The sequence below is a fragment of the Cuculus canorus genome, chromosome 4 (assembly GCF_017976375.1).
Source record: "Cuculus canorus isolate bCucCan1 chromosome 4, bCucCan1.pri, whole genome shotgun sequence".
Taxonomy (NCBI): domain Eukaryota; kingdom Metazoa; phylum Chordata; class Aves; order Cuculiformes; family Cuculidae; genus Cuculus; species Cuculus canorus.
The window spans coordinates 45,248,574-45,271,873 of NC_071404.1; the positions used below are offsets into that span (position 1 = coordinate 45,248,574).

Below are 23,300 nucleotides of genomic sequence, written 5' to 3' on the forward strand. Positions count from 1 at the left end.
AAGTTAGGGACTGACAGTGGTCTGCAGGCAGCGGGTTTAAACTATATGAAAGGAGCTAGTTGTGAGGGTGAAATGATGTTACACAAACAAAAAGTGATGGTTATTTTGCTTCTTTCTTGCAGTTTGGAAATTATTCTGACTTCAGTTATGCTGCTATCTTCCAAAGTGCATGAAAGGAAATGTTTGTTTAGACTTAGAGCAAGGGATAATAATTTAGAAACTTTCCCCAACCAAGAGAACGGAAACCCGTGGAATTTTTAAAAGTGGCTGCACAATTGATAACTTTGAACAAGGCTGTTTTGACCGGTCATTGACAGGTGATTCAATCAGGTGGATGTATGTTATTTACAATGGATTTGCCATGACTGCCTCAATGATTTTTCCATAGTTCCATGATGAAATTGAAACAGGAGTAGTAGATGATAAAATTGAGAGGAAAAGGTTTGGATTTCAGGTGGCCGTCTGAATATGTTTGCTCCTTAGCTCTGTTTTAAGAAGAAAATATGATGTTATACAGTTTAAATGTTGAAGAGGCAAGACAGTAAGCATTACCCTTCTATACTAATTAGACACCAAAAGCAAGCGTTAATATTAAGTTTGCTTTGAGGTTAGCACAAAACATGTTAGCACTCAGCACACTTGATTTCTTCTTTTTTAAACTGGGGATAGCCTGGGAACCATTAAGTGCCAAATGCTTTCATCAAACCCATAAACAAAAGGGGATTCTGTAGTAAATCCATTTACTCTCAGTAGGTTTCAACAACACACATTTTTCACCTATTCAAAGTGGAAGAATAAATCTGTAGCTCTTTTTAAAGAGACTTACTTCATGGGCCCTAGGAGGCAGACACAGTACTGGATTTAAAACAAAAGCTGTAACAAAAGCATCCTCACCAGGCTCAGTAAATTCTGGTAATGTTTTATAGGTCTGTAATACATCTGCATGTAAGTGCTATTCAGTTACTACCCAACCTAGCAATACAGATAGCCCATGAGGGGAAAACTTGTGCTGATTTTTGATAAAGTAATGTTGAGTGAATCGGCTTCTTGACTAAAAGAAAAGCTGTTCTCCAATCGCTGTGCTCGTGAAATAGAAGATTACTCTGACAACAATGGAAAGCCTAAACAAATGACTTGGTGTTTTACCTGTATTTCATCACAGCGTACTTTTCCTGAGTTGTCCTTCTCATCATGTATCATCCTTATATATAAACGCAGTGGGAATTAACCTTGCCTGACTTATTTAATAATGGCACAGTTGCTGCCACAGTGTAGGCTCCTGGGTCAAACACAGGATTGATGTTGCTGAATGAATACAGCGAAAGGAAGCTGGCTAGCTCTGTAGGTTTGCTGCTGCATCACATAATAACCCCAGAGGACAATCAGCAGGGAAAGTATATTCTTCCGTGGTCTTATGTTTTGGATATATGGACTTTTATATGTTTTTTGGAGGCAAAGACTACTTCTGCATACATTCCTACCAAGTATTGGGGTGTCAGAAGGTAATAACTGCTAACTTATTGAGTGCAGAGTATGGAAATACATACTTGTGAGTACTTCTGAAAAGACCATGCTGAGGTCTATCAGAACTCAGTTTTAGGGTTTTCAGTGAGTCAGGTAGCTTATGGACCAGCAGAGCACTTGTTAGGCCACTCACAAACGTCCTTCTCACCACAGTGCGAGGGAGCAATCAAAATACTCCACAGAAACAAAATTAATCAAATCCATACTGCTACAGTCATTTGACCAGTGATGGAGAATTCTACAGCACTACAAGCAGGTCTTTCATGAGGTGATCAGTGTTCCTCCTCATCAGTGATAGCACCAGTGGAAATTAAATTTTCCTTGCCATTCTGATCCTAGGAAAATAACACTCTGAAATAATACCAAAAATGAACATGGGAACTGTCTGAATCTCTTTCCTCTCTGTTGTTTATGAGTTAGATGAAAATAAATTCTTTCTAGTGGTTTAAGTTTCAGCTATATTTTTTATGAAAAGATAATTTCAAAAAAAAAAAAAACCAGAAACCAAAATTATCAAGGTCTGAATTACTAGCAGAAAACACACTCTTTCTGATAAAAAATGTTTGGTTTTCTTTTTTCTGAGCACATTTGAATTAGTATTGTACATAATATAAAAAAAAAAATAGGAATGAACTACAAAATTAGCAGTGTAACCTTTATCTATGAAATTACATTTATGCATGTAGTACATACAACCAAATAAAATTAACAGTGAGAATTTCTCATTGGTTTGGAGTGATTGGTTGGTTTGTTTATTTGTTTTTGAAGTTATGCTTTCCAGATGTGAGAGATCAACAGTAGTCTTGCCAGGTTTGATGATATGTTGTGGCTGAAGGCTTGAGGCTTTAAAGACATGTTGTGTGCAGCAAACAGAAGAGCAAGGAACTTGCTAAGAATGGCTGAAAACATTAATGTTTAGAGCTCAAAATCAAGCTTACAAAGAGTTCTCTTAGAATGGCATAAGAATCCTTAAATTTATTGTAATGAATATTTGAAACTGGCAACATTGTAAGAGAAGACAGTATATAAAAATTGCATTGTTTCAAAATGTATTACACTGAGTTCATTTACAGCATTTAAGCTGAACTAAGAGGACAGGGACAGAATAATTTTTAGTGGATATTGCTTCATTGAAATTCATAGTTTCTATTTTCTGATATTCTGTATTTTATATGTAAATGACTTTACAGTGACACTTAAAAATAAAAAAAATCATACAGTTGCAGAAAAGAAAAAAAACCTCAAAATCTCCAATGTGATACTATTTGGAAGATTTAGCAAGTTGTATATACACGTCATATTAAGATTGTGATTCAGCTAGCTGCATAGAAAATATTGTCATTTTATATATAATTATATTATTTGCTTGAAGGTGTATTTAGTCTTCATTGATAGACAGACTCTGATAATGCAAAGTAGTGCAGCAGCTTTAAGAATGACAATAGGTACTATATTTAGGGTCAGTTCTTGTCCAGAAACTCTTAATGTGGCTTCCTCACAGAAGTCAAGAAGTTACAGGCATAACACAAAGAATAGCCTTTCACAAAGGAAATAACTCTGAGCCCACAGCCATAAGGTAGGGAAACAGAAATAGCTTTTACACTTGTCTTGAATTTAAAATTAAATTTCTTTAAAGCTAGTCGTAATGAAATAAGTAAATGGTTTCATTCTTTCTTAAGCAACAAAACCATTTTGGTGTTGACAGCGTCTTTGAGGCTTGAAAGGAAAAAGCATGACTTCATTCTAGCAGTGATAAACAAGTCAGAGTGTAAGCTTCCTAATCACATATGTTCACATATGTGATTAAGAACAGTTTCTAAGGGAGGTAGATTTCCTTTCACCATTCTGTGTAATAGTGCTATTTCTTCTCATACAGAGACAGTAGATAAGCAGTATTCATAACATCCTTGGTATTTTATTATTGCAGATAAGGGTTTAAACATACTTTGATTTTTTTTTTTTTTTTTTTTGTGCTCATCCACCTGTATCAAACAGAACTAAAGCTTTTCTCCTTGAAAGAATAGGTATATGGCTAAATATAACAAGTAATTCCCAATTCCTAAGACTTTGTCTACCCCTTTCTAAGGAAATTCTGCATTGATCTGCACTGAAAACCAGTCCAAGTTGTCTGTGTAACTTCATCGTGCGGTCTTGAAAAATTCATAGACTGTGGTGAATTGAATCTTCTGTCTTTTCCTCACAGTAACCGAATGATAACTGCACTTAGTTCTGGGGTTCAGGCTATTCAGTCGATGTCATCAAAGCCTTGAAGTCATTAATCTTGTCTTAGTTGTGTACAAAGAACAGTTGGGCCTTGAGCTGTGAAACTAGATATATACACATGCCAAGGAAAGCAGTCTGTCATTGCTGTGTGGGGAAGGGGTAGCTGAAGTCTCTTCAGTTTCACAAATTCATCCAAATTAATGGTCAAATCATGTGAAATACAGGGAATGCACACAATGACAACTTCCTAAACAATTATCCCCTGTTTCCCCACTTTATACCACCTCAAATAAGGGAGGTTCTGACGGAGTGATTTGTAAATCTTGTGGGAAGAGGAGGACTTGGAAGACCAGATAGCTAAGGGCTTTGAAAGTAGACCAAATAGTGTAGTGTTTAGATTGAAATCTGCCGCTACATTTGTAAGTCTATATGTCAGCCATGTAAGAGGGAGGACACATATAAGAAATGTTTATCTATTTTTGCCTACGCATTTGTCCCTGTATTAAATTTTTGCTACGTTGCTGACTTGGCCTAATTGAGGTACTTAGACCATCTTTAAAATGGTTCTATATTACTGCTTTCTCTAGCGCTTTTCCTGCCAGAGGAAATGTCTTAAGCTTTCTACACTGTTGTCTCTACCAGTTGGTTTATTTCACCTAATTAAAAATTTATGAGAGTTTCTTTGAAAAAAATAAAGTCACAGGTGAATTGGTTGTAAAACATCCGAGATGAGAGGATATGGCAATGTGTGCAGAAATTTAGGTTTCTTCAAATTTAGTGAGACTATGCAGAATATAAAAAATGAAGTATCTGTAAAGAATTGAGTCTCTACTGGAGCAGATCCTTAAGTCTAGAGAGAAGACTGCTGAAAACAAGACTACTGGGAAGATAATTTAACTTTTCTAGAAAATACTCTATCCCGAATAATGCTGGTAAAAATGAGCCTAAAGTGAGTTCACTACCAGAGTTGCAAAACCTTATAGCGGACCAGAAAAGATCATATTGTCCTGCAGCATAATTTGCAGTGAAGATCCAAACTCTGCTGATGTGAACACATTTCAGGCTCTGTGGCAAAATGTTCAGTTCAGGCTTTTAAGTACCACTGCAAAATGTTCATACATGGTCAAACAGGACATAGATTTAATAAAATGTGATACAACTAAGGCACTTGAAGTCCTTTCTTGTCAAGCTTGAAGTGCAGATAGAATAGCAAATTTTTCTTCAAGATTTGCATTGCTCCATTTGCCAGGGAAGACAAATATGTTATAGAATGGTGAATACACTTTTAATTTTGTTCCTCCACAAGATAATTATTTGTATGGCTTTATTGACAGTCGCATGTAGACCTTTGCTTTTACAGAGAGTCCTTCTGAACTTGGTAATAAACAATAGCGAGTGTATATCATCAGATACCAAGCATAAATTAGTCTTTGGCATGTGCTCAAACCAGTGCATGGACTTTTTTTTCCTGCAACGTTAAAAATATAACTCAATTTTAAATGCACTTTTTTTTTCTTCTCAGACAGGTATTGCTTAATTCTTAATACAAATGATTAATTAAAAAAGACTTTGTGAGCTTCTTGCCAGAGAGAAATTAAGAAATCTGTAACAAAACGTAGCATCAGTGCTGTGACTGGCAGCTTTATTAATAAGATTATATGAGAGAGCAATCTCAAAATTCAGAGCAAGCGACTTCTAGGACTCCTGTTCCCTGTGGACAAGAAAGACTTATAAATCCTAAAAATTTAATTCTTTACATTCTTGAGACTAACTAGAAAACAGTGGTTTGTATTCAGGCCTATTTTGGCTTTTACTAATTAAACAAGTGTTCTGTACAGTGTCATGTGAAGGTAAGTTTTTCAGTCTTATATATGCTACAGCCACCATTTTCCCATAACTTTATTGATATGACTCACTAGCAAAAATCAGATCAGCTATGTGCAACAAAGAATAAATATTTTGTAACCACCCCTAGAAATACATGCCCTAAGCTCTTTGAATACGATGAATGAAGACGTTCTGCGTCTGTACAGTTGTGTTCTCAGTTAATTGCCATGTAAAATATAAATTCTAGTGGTATAACAAGTAGCTGCAAATTGGTTCTAATATTTAGACTGTTTCAGTATAAATTCAGATGTGCTCCATGCTCAGTTGTGAGTTCAGCTGATGTAAAATGTCACACTTCTGTCACTTTCTGTCATTTAGCATTTGGAACAGCAGAAGATTTGAATCAGCTTCTTGGCTAGGTTATTTCTGAAATAATACATAGGGAGAAATATCTACATAACAACATTGCTCAGTTCCTGGAAAACTCTGCAATGGACTATTAATAGTTTCCAAGGAGAAATGATTGACCCTTGATTAAATATGATTAATATGATTAAATATGATTAAATGTCTAACATGTCCAACAACTAAAACAATGGTGTTCTTAATCAGAAAACGCTTAATTCAAAACACTTCTATATCCAAAGGGCAATTTCAATACAGATATTTCAATACAGATTTGGTTAACAATTATGAAAGTTGTGTAGCAGTGGTTTTCAAAGACTATAGTAAATAGGTGGGAAAAAAAAACCCCAAACCATAAAAGCCAAACCAAAAAAAACCACCAAACAAAAAATACCACAAACACCAAAAACCAACCAAAAACCCCAAACAAACCAAACCCTAACAAATAAGCAATCTTTTCATTTCTGTGGATTTCATATGTAGCTTGGTATTACACCTATCATATTAAACCTATGCAATAAGATATAGCATTATATTTATTTTTCAGTTGCACTGAGAAATTAGATTTTTTTCTTTAAAAAGGGGTTTATTTTTGGGAAGACTACTTCCTCCTCCGCTGTGTTCACTTCAGAGTAGAGAGGATCAGTTTCTGCTGTTTATAACTATGAGATCTGAAACACAGCTTTGCAAAACTTTGGGAATGAAGCTGAAAATTATGGGTCTTAGGGACTGCTATTGTGATCAGTGCTCACACACTCAGGAAGGAGATATTTCTTAATTTGCACACATTCACTATAAATGGTCTGAACAGATAATCAAAAGTAGTCTATGCTTTGGTGTAAAAAGAGGGAAGTTTAAAAATATGGGGTGAATACAGTGAATTTTCTCCTACATCTCTGATAGCTTCCTTTCAGCTACCAAGGGGGCTGTAACCTATCCTTTCCCTTCACAAACTAAGTAGGCAATTTAACTCTAGCTGAATAGTTCATATTCACAGCATGGATTCCAGTATCATCTTCTCTGAACAAATTCAAATCAGAATGAAAACCACTAATTTTGGCTTTCAACAATGGTGTGTGAAAAATCACAGCAGAGATCAGCTGTGCATTACACACCCTATGCAATTTCTTGGGGTGAACGAGGTTGCAATATTTATAAGCTTATTTCACCCAATGTTTCTTCAGAATTTAACTGCATTATTGTATATTGAAATACTTCATCAGCAATTTCATTTAATTTTATAAAACAAACACCATCAGAAACAAAAGGCATTATCTGAAAGTTGATTTCATTGTTTCAGAAATAAAGGAAAGTACCCAGCATTTAAAAACAGAACTGAGGAAAAACTATGTATCATGGTCATCACAGCATCACTACAAGATGGCTAATACTGCCTTTGAATGTCTCAACAGTAACATTACTACTGGATTTCTTTGTTGCAGAAGTCTTGTTCAACCAGAACTCTGTGGCATGACTTTGTTCTCTGTGGTGGTAGAGTGGCTAATTCCTTCACAGCACATCGGTAGGTAGAATAAGCACCAGGAATGATCAGCAGAAACAGCTCACAGAAGAAGGAAAATATGGTAACTTTCTTTCTCAGTCAGGAGGACAGAAGTTTATGCTGTAGTAAGATATGATTTATACTTTACTAAACATGATCTTTGATATTTTAATACCTCTTCCTGCTTTGTTACTTCTTGGCTTCACAGCTACCCTTCAAGTTCCTCATCTTTTGAGTTTGTTTCCTCTGGGTGGATGCCATCTTCGGATAATAGCATTATTCTTGATTTAAAACAAACAAACAATCAAAACAACCAACCAACCAAACCTGTATCTGTTGCCTCAAGTTAAGTAAATTTCTTACTCAAAGTGTTAGAGTATGCAGCTGCTGCTATCATTACTATTTCTTCACTTGTTGTCCTGGTTTAAGGTGAGATGCTGTCCTCCACCGACTTAATTATTGAGGAAATTATTGCTTAGATGAACAGTGCACTACTTAAGCAAATAAATCTGAATTGGGACCTGTACAATTCTGGCCTTGTACCTTGCCTCATTGCCCTAATAATTTACATGTATTGATGATTTGAAAACTAAAGATGGCTATGTGGTGTGTTTCTTTATAGACTGTTAGAGAACAGTTCATTGACCCACGTTTGTATTTGTTAAAACTTTCAAACCTGTTTACAACATTAGTTGCCTATGGTTCCATATAAGATTGCATGCTTTGAAAACCAAGTTGGAATTGGGTAAGACTCAAGTCTTTCTCAAAAAACTTTCTTGATTAGTTTTTGCAAATAATCTTAACTGTGTATCTGTTCTTAAAGCCTGATCTTTAAACAAAGATTTGTTATAGCATCATCATGGAAAGAAAAGATCAAAAGACTACAGATGAGAAAGTGCTTGATTTCGTGGCTGAGCTGTTGGACTGGGTCTTAGGAGACCTAGAGTCTTGGCTGGGCCACAGACTTCTTGCATGGAATTTGTATCTTGGTTCCTTCCTCTGTAAAACAGAGGTAAGAATATTGCTCTGTCACCACATCTGGAGGGAAATATTTTGGATGGTAAGGAAGTAGTGGTTTTAATGGTAAGGAAAAAAAGTTCTAAGGTAAATAACTGAAAATGGAAGTGAATGCAACTAAAGCTCAAAATTAGTAGTTTACTAAAGCATCTACCCAACTCCGTTAAGTATTTTTGTTTGGAACATTGCTGTGGCATGTAAAAATAAAGATAATTACATAGAGGCAAAACAACTGTTTTGCATCCCTAGTTAATACTACTAATGATTTTGCAATAGAACTGCAACTCTTTGTACCTTAATCACAGCTTATGGTACTTAGAAAATTTGCTACCTGGCAACCCTGTTGTTTCTTTGTGTTCCTGGCTGATATTCCTGATTCAGAGCTAAAAACAAATCTCTTTTATTATTGTTTTTTCCTTATGTTCTAACAGGCATCCTTCTCCTTTCAAAGCTCAGCACTTGGACTAGCCCTCATTGCACTTCATACTTAATATTTGTAGAAATATAAATGGTCTTAAGCAAGGTCAAATCAAAGCTACAGTATCCAGAACGTAACAGCAATTTGGAGAGGAGAATTTCAGAGTATCAGGGAAATAAAGGCACAAGAACCTCACAAACAAGGAATGGGTATGTTGTGATTCAGATCTCTTTTTTTGAGCGTTTTGTTCAAGTGGGAGAATGTCATAGTATAATAATGGCAGCATGATGAGTATAACTAGTGGCAGTGCTAGCTCTTTTTCTTCTTGGAGGTCAAATAATTTCATAACTGAATGGTAATTTTATGTGATGGTCTAGAATTATTTTAAAATTAAAGGAAAAGTAGTGGACTGCTGTGCCAGAGTAAATCCAGAGACTCCAGTTGTAAACTGGCACAACAAGGTAATTTGGAGAGACGGTCACTAAAACCACAGTAAAGCTCAAGTCTAGAGAGGAAGAGTGAGGGATAGCTCAGCCCCTTATTGAGAGTCCAAGAGTGCAGACGCGCTGCAATTGGGAAACTAACATTAGCTCAGGCAGGATGTATGAGTCAAGGATATTGAAAGGAGATGAAAAACATGTTGTTTGAGCATGTGCCACTCACCAATTGCTAGGTACTAGTTGTGGTTCAAGCCACTGACTGGAATGTACTGGAAAAGAAAAAAAAAAAATTTAAATTGGGTTCACAGCTAACATCTGTCATGTGACTTACTGAAAAAAACACTTTTTAGCTGCACGGGGATGACCAGTGAGGACAGCAAGTAAGAATAGTGTTTCCCTTTCCTTCTACCATCCTCGGGCCCCCTGGATCTGTTCATCTCACCTTATAAGGTTTACAGTAAGTATAACTTGACAAGCAAAGCATGTGTGGTCCAAAAGCTGCACCCTACATTCTGCTATTTTCTTGAATTTTCTTCCAAATTAACACCCAGAATTTGTAAGCGTTCAAAGCAGACATCATAACATGGTCCACTTATATGGTTTGGTTTAGGCTGGATTCAAACCAAAAGATTCTGGTGACCTTACTCAGATCTAATAACAGTTACTCTTTCAGACCATGCTTTATTTTAGTTCACAATACTTACAGGTATTTGTGTGGATGGTTGTAGTTGAGAAGTTCAATGGTAAAGAGCAGCAACTTTTTCATGTAACATATGCTGACTGCTGCACATTTGGTGTGAGCTTTAGACTGAAGTTATAAAGGTAGATGAAGACAACTGCTTAGACATGAATCCATTCTGAGATGTTTGTTCAGAGAAACACAGGATATGTCTTGCTCTCACTAGTTTCCTGATCACCAAATATTTGTCTGACACATATTTTAATAGAATTTTTTTTAAAGTAACTTGAGGGTCTGCATTCAGATATCTTTGTTTCCCTGTATTTCTGGGATCTGCCAGACAAAAAATCTGACTCTTCCTTTCTTATATTGTTTCTGTATTGAGATTAAAGTAATTGAATTTTTGTTTCTCACCTGTGCAAGCTGTTTTGACATCTCTGGCATTTTCCAAGTGCGAGGAGTTCTCAAACTTTGAGCAATTTTTGATTTATTGTTTGATATTTTTAAACCATTTAAATTCTCTTGGCTATGTTTGATAATTTTAGACAGTGATAAGCCGATCCTCTGAACGCACTGTGGCTTATTTCTTGTTATAGAAAAGATTTATGCAGTGGTGTAATAAGTTTTTTTTCTCATGACTGAAATTTATTTTCTGTATTGAATATAGGTTTCAAAAGTTTCCAAAATAACTTGTAAAAACAATGAAGTAAAACTAAAAAGTAAAACTGTCAGTTATTTTAAGACTGCCTGCGTGCACATGTCTAAAACAAGTCCTTGTGTTTGCTATCCAGAGATGCTCAGTCTCAGTTTATAATGTGAAGTTATTTATAGTTTGGACTCTAAATTGTAGCATTTGCTCTTGTTTTAACTTTTTCTCTCTTACAATAGAGTAAATAAAAGCCCCGTTTGCATTTATTTGGCAAAAAAAATCTAAAGGGTAGGATTGATTGACTGGAGGTACATGGAGACAATTTGAATCCATTTATATATATTGTCTCAAATTTATAGACTTTCAGTTTCTTAGAGCGCTTTTGGCCTATTGTTTATACAAAAAAGGCTTATCTGACCTTTGTGTTTACATAGTATAATGGATTTGCCTTTCAAACACTGATCGGTGATGGAGGTTATCTTTGATGTCCCTAACTGTATAACTATTTTTATCTTGTGAATGAATTCACCAGTTTTATTGATAAATTCCCTGACTGGGAGCATCACACTAACACAGCTGAGGGATTGTTTTAACTGTCCACGTCATTAAGCCAAGAAAAACCTCACAAATATTATTACAAAAAAAAAAAAAAGACAAAACAACAAAAAACAAACAAAAACACAACTGTGGAACTTTAAGTAGAATTGCATTTATTATGTTTATTTTATCTCAAAAGCAAAACATAAGACTACATGTTTATTGCTTCTTACATGAATTGTTTTCTTTGCCTTTAAAGGGAGATTTTACTCAATAACTGTCTGACAGTTACTTTATTTAACTAGATTGGAGCAGCCAAAGGGTATTGCCAAATTACAATTAGGACATCTACTGTCCAGAATATTTATTGTAGTGCAGCTCAGTTACATGAAAAACAACTTTTAAATGATGTGACTGTGACTGCTTTATAGTGCTGTTTCAGGTTTCGTAGTAGCAGTGTTTCTTTGAAGACTTCTAAGGTTTCCTTTTCATCTAAAGCATTTTTTTTTAAATCACCCGAACATACAACCTTTAAAATGAATAAACACAGAAAACGTGTAAAACATTACCTCCTACAATTCTTTCAATAATGTAGTTATTTGGGAGACACTTCAGGCTTGTGAAAGGCTTTCTGTCTGATTTCTAGGTATAGACATTTGTTGCTCTGTGGTGTAAATAATTTGCTAAATCTAAATATGTTTCAGGAGGACTCAGTCTTTGGTTGTGTCAGGGTGGTGTCTGGTGCATGTGAGGCATGAAGGCAAAAGCAATATATTCAGCTTAGCTGCTCATCCTTCCAGTCACTGAGAGGAATTTATTATGCTGTCTCCAACAGCGCAACGGGCAGTGTATACTAGCTGACAATCATTCAGTTGGCAGCAGCATTGGCTCCGTGTGCTTTTTTCGTTCTGAATATTCTTCTACCCCCTATCATTAGAAATCCTATCTAGCAACTGAATGAAGATCTTGTATTGTCCTAAATCCACACCTGACAGCTGGGTCATACTGACATTTATTTCAGAAGGTGAAAATACTGTAAACAGGAGAAGAGAAGACCTGAAAGGAGGGTGAAATTCAGGACTTCTTGCTCTTGCAGAAAAGCAAACCGATGTAATGCAGTACAGTAAGAGCTTATAGATGTTAGCCACCCTTCTTTTCAGTTAGTTCATGGCTAAAAATAGAAACCATGGCTGCTTCACAGTATTCCTGTGTAAATGATGGCCCTCTTGGCTGCCAAGCCTGACCCTTATTTGGATCAATGGACTCCTACGGTTTTCAGAATGACTACTGAAAAGATCTCTTCCTGGAAGTAGCCTGACATGCATTGATACGATGGTGATGAGCATAGATTAAAGCTTGGAGACAAATGTCAGTCGATATCCTGAGGAAAAAGCTACTTGCACACAAGAATAGTCTGTCCTTGGTTGGGCTTGAGATGACTCTTTCTTAAATATATAGCCTGAGTAGGAGTCTATAGGGCTGGGCTAGAATGTGGGCCTAAGAGTTTTAGTTACTCATCAAATGTGTTTTCTTCTGTATTAGTTTCTTTTTGCTCACCGTTTGCATAGGGTACTTGTAAAAATGATTTTGTATTATATCCATGGGCACCTGTACTTCAAAATTTACTTTTTAATTGATACTGCTCTAGAATTTCTTGGAATAATGAGTGGGTTGGGCTATTATTTTGTTTGGGTCTTTGTTTAGCTCTGGAGAAAACTAAACAAAGTACATTGCTGCTGCTAGTGCTGTTATTACCTGTATATACTATTTAGTATATTATTCTATTAAAAATATTTAAGGTTTATATATTTAACAACCATAATCTAAAAAGAAAAATAAATTTGAGATGTGTCAGTGGACCTGTTCAGGTGTTTGGAGAGACGCCGCTGTATCAGCTCTTTCAGCTGACCATTAATATTTGGTTTATTTATTTTTATAGAGCCTTTCTGAACCTATTTTTGCTGTGAAAAGTCAGAAAATTCTGGCAGATGGACTAGGCAAAATACAAGAGTGAGTGCTTACAAAAGTTAAATAAGAACTGGATATTTGGATTCCAAAGTGCCACCACAGTGATTAAAAAATAAAATAAGAAACTTGAGCCCTTCGTTTGATCTGAAACATGAATACAAGTTCAGTTTGAGTTTACAAAGCTGAGAACACTGGCATCCTTCAGACCTCTTTGGAAAAGCAGCCAATTCAAACTTCCTGAGAATGAAGTTTGTAGGAAGTGGCTTAACGTATTAGGAAAGTGTTTTGAACTCTAGACAGAATAAGGTATTATGCTTAAAGATGATCCTCATGCTTAGTAATGGAAACTACAAATTGTGAAACATTTGGTTTATGGCTTAACTTACACCACTGTTACAGCAATGTATGCAACTCTTCAAAATATTCTCATTGCAGGGAATGTCTCATTAAAAGAATATTTTTTTTTCCTGTACAAATAAAGAAATGGGTAAATGCTTTCACTCACTGTAATAAAACGTTTATCCTTACAGACTTTTTGGAACAAAGTAAACTTTAAAGATTAACCTGACCAGACTAAATTTAAAAAGAAAAGAAAAAAACATACAACTATGTCCTTGGAAATTTACACAAAAATAGATAAAGGCCAAAATATTCAAAATACAGTCTACAGGGGGATGTAAGTGAAGCCAAAGAGCAGGGCAGGCTTGAAAAGTGATTTTTACCTCATACAAGCATCAAGTTAGCAGTTGGGGTGTCATCACTCAGGTGAAATTTGGTGTCAGAAGTGGATCTTTGGATTCAGTCTGTTTCTGGTACACTATAGCCCTAAGTGGTGGTCAGGCTCAAAAAATTCATATTATGTTGTATAGTCTCTGCCATTATATAAATTTACTATGTCACTTGTGAATATTGGAATCAAGTCAATCCACCCCAAACAGCAAGAAAATCTGGATTGAGTACCCTTTCCTTTTTCTTTAACCTTGCACTACCTATTGTTTTTGGTTTTTTTTCTCTTATGTGGTTTTTAAAGGCTTGTCTCAGATTTACAGTGGTATAAATTAGATGAGAAGTAGGTTGTAAACAGATATTCTGATCACAGAGGTGCTGCTGTTGAGCTGCAGATGATATGCTCGGCTGTCGATGTGTTATGTTACTATATATTTCTGTGTAAAGACAGACTGCCTGCAGATGACAAACTATAAAATATTGCCTCAACTTTTGCTGAGTGAATAATTAAATATAAATCTCAGAAAAAAAATCAATTCTTTTTTGAAAAGAATTAAGTGGCTACTATTCCATAACATATTATACATGTTTTACAAAAGGAATTATGGGAACAGACTTCTTGATGTTTATTCCAAAACTAAAATTGCTAAAAGCACTAGGTTTCATTTTGTATTGTGCACCTGCCCATGTGCACAAATGTATCAAGTATAGATAATGTCTGTAACGTTAGAAAAATATTTACCAGCAAGCCCCTATGCCTGGGAGCCTGGTTGTTGAGAAAAGAAAGCAGTGCAAGTTGTAGAGAAAATAATAATTTATGTTTATGAATTCTTGAAGATCCTTCTGCTATCATTTCTATGTCATGTCTGTTTCTTTCGCTTGCCAGTTCAGAAGGTGAATCTATATCCCTAGTAGTGTATTTGAAATTTAAAGCCGCAAAAGGCATTTTCTGAATTGCTTTTCATATCAGGAATCTAGCGAGAAAAGCCTCTAAAAGTGGTGGTTAGAAACAAACATCTAATAAATGATAGGAACATTAATATTCAGAACCTGTTATATGTACTGTTTAAGTAGTTTTGTGCATTGGCTGTATCAAAATATATGCCAGTGAAATTATGTAAGGAAATTCAAATGCTTCTAGGTTTGTCAAGTTTTTTGGTGTGTGATTGTTGTTTATCAAATGTGGTTTTCAGTAGTTAGGGAAATTGTCTCTATTTTTACAAGTTTTCTTGACCCCACAAGATAGCTGTTTTTTCAGTAAATATAAAAGATGATGGAAAACAGAATGGTAATACGCGTCCCGTTATCCACAGATAACAACAGACTTTCAGGTAACAGCAGAGAGATGCTAATTTCTCTGATAACTAAATGAAAAAAGGACTCTATTACAGTGAATGAGAACTGAGTTCTCTGCTAAAGTGCAGAAAAAGTTGTGAGCAAAATGTTAAATGCAACTATTCTTGCATTTCATAATATATTCTGTTTAGAATCAAATCTCTGCAACAGTTTTGATTTCTCATTTAAGTATATATAGGAGATGAAACCTCAAGCTTGTTTGTGCATTCAGAGCTGTTCACTAGAGTGACTTTTAATTTATTTATTTTTTCCCTACCATTTTGTTGCTTTCACCATCTTGGCTGGAAATGCTGTTCCGTTGCATGGACAGAAATCAGATAATAGTGTTTTGTACTCTGATACTTAATAGATGCAAAGAGAAGATTTACTATTGTTTTTAAAACTCTCGCTACAAAAGTTCTTGAACCAAGAGAGCCCTTTCCAGCACCTCCTCTACTGAAACCAATGTGAGTATGTTCTGTTGCTTTTCAAGTAACAGAATTTATGAGGCTTTGAATGTGGTGAAGCTTTATTGGAATGATATCAAAGGGTTCTGTGGCTTTGTTTTCTATTCATGGTAAAGGCCCTTCATGGCTATGTAGCAAGGGACTGTAGCATTCCCATATTGTATCAGTGTACCAGTAATACACTTCACTGGGTTCCCAGAATAACTTGTCATCTGAAATTACAGTTGTGAGAATCTCATCAACATGCAGTAGATTGGCTTAGTTGTCTGTTGTTTGACTGAATTCTGGATAGGGAAGAAATTATACCAAAACCAAGACTTTTGCAAAATTACAAGTTCATTTTGTCTGGCGTCACAAGTAAGTGCAGAAGCTCCCTTGCGTATAAGAGTGATGAAGACTTTCAGAAACATGAGAATAAAATCCACATGGATTTTCTAACTTGCCATTCTAGGCTTTAGAAAATGCATATGGCAATAGATTTTGTGTGTACTAAACAGCATACTTGGTTTTCCTTCTTTGCTTAAGCAAAAGGGCACAATATTTAAGACCTGCTGTAATATGTGGTCAATTCAGCTTCATGTACTCTTCTCCTCAAGATCTTTCACCTCAGGGAAACATTTCTGCTTAATATCTGTGCTGTTGGGGACTGAACCTTTTTCAGTATCTTTTTCTTTAGATCTTTTTTTCTCACTATCTCCTTGTTCTTCAGTATTTTTCAGTGATGAGAGAAAAGGCTCTGAGGATTTGTATGCATGTGCATGTAGTAACTATTAACACCATACACTCTTAGTGCCTCAGGAGCAGTGAACAGGACTGTTCTAGCCTATGCCTATACCTCCCGGAAAATTATGACTTCTCATGGAACTAATTCAGTCTTTCAGAAAATGAACTGTAAATTCAAAGACCTAGTAAGAACCCAGTAATTCAAAACTATAAGGATCTGAGCAAAACCTGGTTGTGTGGGTGAGCTATTAGGCTTTGTTTGATGTGTTTCCATCTTCCATGCCTGGATGTGTCTGGCACCTAATACACTTTCTGTGTCACACTTCAGTCTCTCTTTTCAGCCCCAGAAGTCACTGTTAACTTTCCTGCTCATGCTTGCCTGGCCAGTGGTTGCTGTATAACAGTAACCCCTAAGGTTGCTGGTAGCATATCTTACCTTCTCTCCTGCCAGAAAGGAGGACTAGCAGGGAAGAGACTAAACTGGTGTTCTTCTTTAGCTGTTGTAGCTTTAGCCAGCTCTACATCAAAGACTTCACAGATGCATACTGGTCATCAAATACATAAGTAATATCAGTTTGGGCGCTTGGGCTTCTGTGACCAAAACCTGTCCTTTTATACCCTGGGAAGTTCAAGGTTTTCATTTGTAGCTAAAACAAACAAATCGGATAAGAAATGGCCAATGAAAGAAGAACAGGAAAAAGAGAACATTGCTTTTGTTAAAAGCTGATGTATTTGAATAGAGTATTTCACTATAAGAGAATAATAATGAAACATTTATAATCCTATTCAACACATAGTCAGATACTGGGAAGGTATTTTCAAAGGAGAAGGAATAAGAGACAGATGTACCACTTGTAAAAAGTAATACTTGTAAATGTATGCTTTTTTTTTTTTAACTGCCTGCTAGCATGTGAAACAGTTGTGTGGAAGTGTGTTGAATGAAAGAATACTGTATTTGTATTCTGCGAGAGAAGCATTATCCATGTATATCTCAATATTAACAAACACGCCTATGGTGAAATTCTGTTCTTTTATATATCACATCTTAGTACTGTTTTGTGGTAGGTTGCTAAAAGGCTAACTAAAACAAATTGTTAATAAATTAGGCATGTGCTATATTATGCTATTGATTTTTGAGGGATTATAGACATATCTACTATATTTACATACTTTCCCAGGAAAGTACGTTGTTCTTTTCCCATAGTCTAACTATTTTCCTATGTGTTTGATTTCTTGGTCTTCACTTGTCATGGGGCATGCTTATGCAGCATAGGAGATTCTTAGCGTGACAAGGAGCAGCGCTTTCTCACTGTGTGTCATTCTGACTGAACTTAAAAGGAAGAGGGACTATTTTCAGTGATTTGTAATAGCGTTTGGGTGGAAGGAAGCCACAGATGATGAGTGCACCTTGCAAGTTAGCTATCCCAAGATATACCTCTTACGTGACATGCTGGTGTATGGCAGATAATTGATAATTCTACTGCTTAATTTTCTCCTTCCATACAAATGCTATTTTTAACAACACAATACTTCAAAAATGAAGTCATCACCATTTACTGTATAGCACTACACAGAAGAAGCTCTCCTGCTGAAAGCAGTAAATAGAATATGTTTTCCTTCAAAGGAAACATTTATGTACTTGTTTCTATGGGATCGAGTTTTTGTTTAGTCTAGTAGTCTTCTGTCTGTGTGATGTGTACAGCCAAAATGATGTTTTCTATCTCTTGTTTATACTTGCTGTTTGATTGTAGAGCACCTACTGTTGAGAAAGGTGCACCAGAATGGACTTCTACATTTTTTTAATACTCCCGTAGCAGAGTCTTCGACTTAACTTGCTTAAAGCCACAAAACCTCTTGAAGGGAAAAGTGTCCCACTTACCACAAACAGTGTGTACACAAGTACTGGCTGTGTACTTTCCCCACCCTGCTTTCCTTTCCAGCTATATTAGCTTTCTTACTTTGGCCTTCCCTTATGTTACAAGCTTTGTTACAGAAGGAAATATTTTTAGAAATAAACTCTCCCAAATAACATCACTTCCCAACAACCCTGGTGAGGCTGAGTGGAAAAGGATAACAAAGTGCCAACACAAATATTGTTTGAAAGGATGGCATCCACAAAAGTCTAAAATATGAGTCTGTAGCAAGACTTGTAAGCCAAATTTTTGTGCAATCATTTCTTTTTGGTTCTTCGTTTTAAGTGCCATCCCTAAAGGGTCAGCTTCCTCCACCTTTAGTCTCATTTGAATAACCTGGGCTTTGTATTTCAATATCAGTGTGGATATTTTAAAAACTATTGTTAGTTATAATAATTAATCACATGCAATTTTTCTCATTTAGATGAATAAAGCAAGGCTGGAGCTTTTCTATTTCTCCCACTTCAGAGAGTGGATGAGCAAAACTCATGGTAGTGGCAAGCCAAAGAAAGGAGTAGACCTCAGGTTGATGTTAAAACATACAGTGCAAGAACTTTCAACAGTAAACATACATGAACGTATAGCCCCAGGAAAGATGTCAGTGGGAGCTAAGATATTACGGATACTAGTTTTGGCTCCTCCTGCTAAAAGTGATACTAGTAAAATATTTTCCCAAATGAGTGACTGTGTCACTCAAAGTTCTTCATCCTCTCTTTTTCCATGTTTGTCCTACCTTTTTTGAAGATAAGTATACATAACACAAGGTCCATAATTTGCCTGCATTTCAATGTTTGAAATATTATTTATAGGTTCAACTAAGTTGGCTTTGTTTATTAAAAAAAAAGTTTACATCAAGTTTGTGTTTGGTAGCATTGCCCAGAGTTATATGTATACATAATCAATATCCATAATTAAGTGATGAAGGAAATGCTGCACACAGATCTGATGCATAGTAGTTACGCAGAGTCTACAGTATGTATTTCTGCAGATTCTTTTCTTAGAGTCTCAGAACATTGGGTCAGATTTTTCTTTTTTTAAAGTAATATTCAACTGAATTTTGCATTTACACTGTTGCTTTTACTAAAAATGTTTTAAGCTTCTCAGCTTCATACAGGAGCTTTCCATTAGCAAAATGTGTTGTAATAACAATGTAATTATCCCAATTTATTTTTTCTGTTGTTAATGATTCTAAGACATAATACTCAGATGCTTATTAAAATAAACTAGGGCATGGAAATGAATCCAGTTTCCTAAAATATGGCTCAGAAAGTGCATTTAACAGTTTTCTTTGACTAGGAAAAGGATGAGAGGATTTATAATGTTTAAATTTGAAAATCGGATGATTTTTGTATTGTAATAATAGAATGCCGATGCTTCAATCATAGTGAAGCAAACAAACCTGAAAAATTGCTTGAGTGGATGTTGATGTGTGATTTATTGTGTCTGCAGAAAAAAAGTTAGATACAAAGAGATTTAGATGCATTGGTACACACATTCAGGGCCTGAAATTATGCTTGACTACTTTCTAGTGCCAAAGAGACCGAGTTTGTGCCTGTGTCCCTCACCAATCTGCTCAGCTGCCCTCCACCAACCACAAACAAAGAGGGGGTGTATTTCTCAGGCCAAATCCACATGGCCTCAGTAGCTTGAGACTAGTAGATGGATCCTGGTTTGTTTCTAGTGGATACCTTATTTCTTGTGACTTAAAACTCTTCAGTAATTACTTGTGTGTGTGCAGGTGTTTTATGTAAGACTGTCAAAAAAAGCACACGAGAAGGAGATAGCTCAGGATCTTTGGAACATGAAGGAGAGAAGACTCTTCTCAAGTTAGAGGACACAATAGCTGTATTCAATTAAAATGATTTGGGGAACAGGATTTCTAGAAGAATTAAGGACTAAACTTCTCAGTGGCTGTGAAATACCCATACTCATCAGGCATTCTAGTTATGCAGCTTTTCAATTCAAATCCTGCCCCTTCCTCATCTTCTGAAAACTTAAGACAGTGGCAGCCAGATCATAAAATTCATGCTAAACTGAGTTTCTGTTGTGGACAAGGCTTTAACAGCATCTCCAGTCTGTCTTTGTTTACTGTTGTTCAAATCCTATGTAAAACAGCTCCAGCTGTTGCAGCACGCTTCTGCAGAAGGAAAACTTGCAAGAGCCTTGCTTTCATCTTGCCTTTTACTACACAAACTTACCACATTGTTCAGTATGATACTGAGAATGGAGTTAATACTAAGAATTGACTTGCTATGTTTACAAAAAGGACTTCAGAATAAAATGTTAGAATTCTGTTCCTTTGGTCTTTCTTGGCAACAGGAAATAAAAATAGAGTACCTACACAGGTTAGTCTTACCATGCCAGAGGGGATGGCAGCAAAACGTGGGCTGCAACAGTATTTACTACTGAATTCAGTGCCCAGGCTCCTTTGAGTGTTGCCTTGTCACTTTCAAACCCATTTGTCAGACTTGAATTTGTAAGTTAACTAGCACGTTGACTATTAACATTTAATTACCACTTATTTTACCAATAATTTAATACAAAGTAATACAAAGAAATCCTGTACTTATAATGAAGAATAATTATTCTGTGGTCACACAGCTTTTTGACAACAAACCTGCATTTCTGAGCTGTATACTTTCTCCTAAGTAAAATCTAAATTAATTTTAAAACTTGTATCAGCAATTTCACAATAGCTGCATATCCCCAAAAGCACATATGTTGCCTTTCGTACTCAGAAGTAACTGACTTGTCAGGTATACTTATCTAGAGGAATGCGTAGTATTGTATGAGGTGTTCTGGCCAATCGAACACTGCCTTTACAGGCCTATTCAAGCCACCGCCCTTCTCTTTGTAGGTTGATGAGGAAAGAGAAGAAATCTGCACTGATTTCTAAACATGCACAAGGATTATTTTACTTCATCTTTGAAAACACCAGTTCCTGACAATGGCTCAAAGCAATGGTGACCTGACCCACTAAAAGAGTCTTCATTTCTGTCAGCTAAGTAATTTTTTTTTGTGTTAATTTGGTCCTCTTTATTTTTTTCCTATCTTTGCAGACTACGCTAATGGATGTTCAGAACTCAGATAAACTTACTTACATTTTAAGTACAATATTCTTATCAGATATGTCTACTTTTCTAAGAATTATGGAAGCCATATTAAACATAAAATAGATTTTCCACATAGTTTTCCATTATGTGATGAGTATTCTAGGAAATTGGATGAGTAGTAATTATAGCAGTGTAGTTAAAAATGACTTTTCTGTTTACTTTTTTTATTACATATTATTGAAATAGAGAAGAGGAATAGGAATAATTTTGTTTGAAAAACCGACCACAGACTTTCTCTAACGTGGCATAATTATTTTAATTCAAACATTTATGATAAGTTGTGGGTCATTTCCAATGTGATTCAAAAGAGAAGTCTTTTTTTTAAGAAATGAGAGATGAAGGATTGGAAATGGCATAAATTTTTATTTAGTATACCTACCACCCAAAAAACACGTGACAAAAGAAGTTTCCCTGGGAAGAACACTTAGGTTCTTCTCTGGGCAAACTCTCCTCCATTGCCAATTGTTATCTGTAAATCTATGTCATATCTGTTGTGTGCTTATTTGTCATTCAAAACATTCATGTCACTGATACTAATATGATCTTTTTGAAGATCAACCCTCAATGTGTAATGCTGCCCTATGGACAAGTCCTAGACAACAATCTCAGCAACAGTGATACGTCAAATGTATTTAAGCCTAAGAATTAGGCTTAATTAACTAGATGATGCAATACTCAACTCTAAGGAAAACTAACAACTGAGCAGATCTCACTTTGTTCTTCCTTTTCAGATTGTATGTCGTCTCTTTGTCACCTTTCAAAAATGAGAGGGCTTAGTCAGCATATCCCTTGTTCTTATCTCTACAGCTAGTACAGTAAAAAAATTCTGGCACACCAATGAATATTTAGTATCACAAGTAAACGTTTGCACGATCACACTTCTCAGCTAGTCCATGACTGAAAGAAACTATGCAAATGAAGAACAGCAACAAAGGTAGGGCAGAAGCAATGTTAACAGATTGTGAGGTGGGAAACCCAGCACTGAAGAACAACAGGTGTTGGCAACTGACTATACCAGCTCATAATAAAGTTTTTAAATTTTAGAAGGCTGATGTTAAAGTATTTCTTCCCTGCTCCTCCTCCCCCCCGCCTTCCTTGCCCAAACTCCAGTAAAAGCTAGAAATATATGCTATTTAGTACTGTTTGCATGGTCAACAAATTTCTGTAGGCTGTACGCTACTGTTCACATCTAGATAATTTCTGCAGATGATATATTATCCCTTGTTTATCTAGTCCGAGATTTTTTTTAAAAAAGGAAAAAACGAGACTTAGGTGCCTAAGGTGAGCATGAAAAGCCTTTAGGTGTTTGAATCCAAAACTGAAATTTTTCAAAACCCTATATTATTCTGCTTTATCCTGGAACCCAGAATGACTTCCTTATCCCTATCCTTCAAAATTTTCCTCTGAATCTTGGTGTTTTCTCTGAATCTTGGTGTCCAGATGTACCTCATTTTCCTAAGGGCTGAGTTTCACAGGAAATAAGGGAAAGGAAGAATAAAAAGAGCAAATTCGATGATAGCATATAGACTTTGAAGTTCAAGGCAGTAAAAACAGTAGAGATGTAAAAACAGTAACTAATGTGCTTAAGCAACACACACTTTTTTTCTTAAGCTAAAGGATGCTAAAGCTAAAAGGATGACTAAAAACTTTCTAGAACTGAGCATAGCTAAAAGCTTTGATATACTGACTGAGCCCCCTAGATTATTCCACATATCAGGTGGCTTGGTATTCACAAATCTTCCTTGAATCTAAGACTCTGAATTTCAATTTTTGCACAGGTAATATTGTGCAAAAATGTGATGGGGGAAGGAATTCTCTATTAATCTGTTGAGATG

The 23,300-nt window shown here is 35.8% G+C and overlaps 1 long non-coding RNA gene across 1 annotated transcript in view; it reads right to left on the bottom strand.

The window, feature by feature from the left end:
• Positions 1–3,515: 3,515 nt before the first annotated feature.
• LOC128852125 (uncharacterized) overlaps positions 3,516–23,300 on the bottom strand; it is a 269,245-nt gene continuing 249,460 nt past the window's right edge. Inside the window, exons 5-6 of the long non-coding RNA XR_008449772.1 lie at positions 9,579–9,624; positions 3,516–7,761 (exon numbers count right to left, since the gene is read on the bottom strand). This is a non-coding gene — a long non-coding RNA (uncharacterized LOC128852125). The remainder of the gene's footprint in view (positions 7,762–9,578; positions 9,625–23,300) is intronic.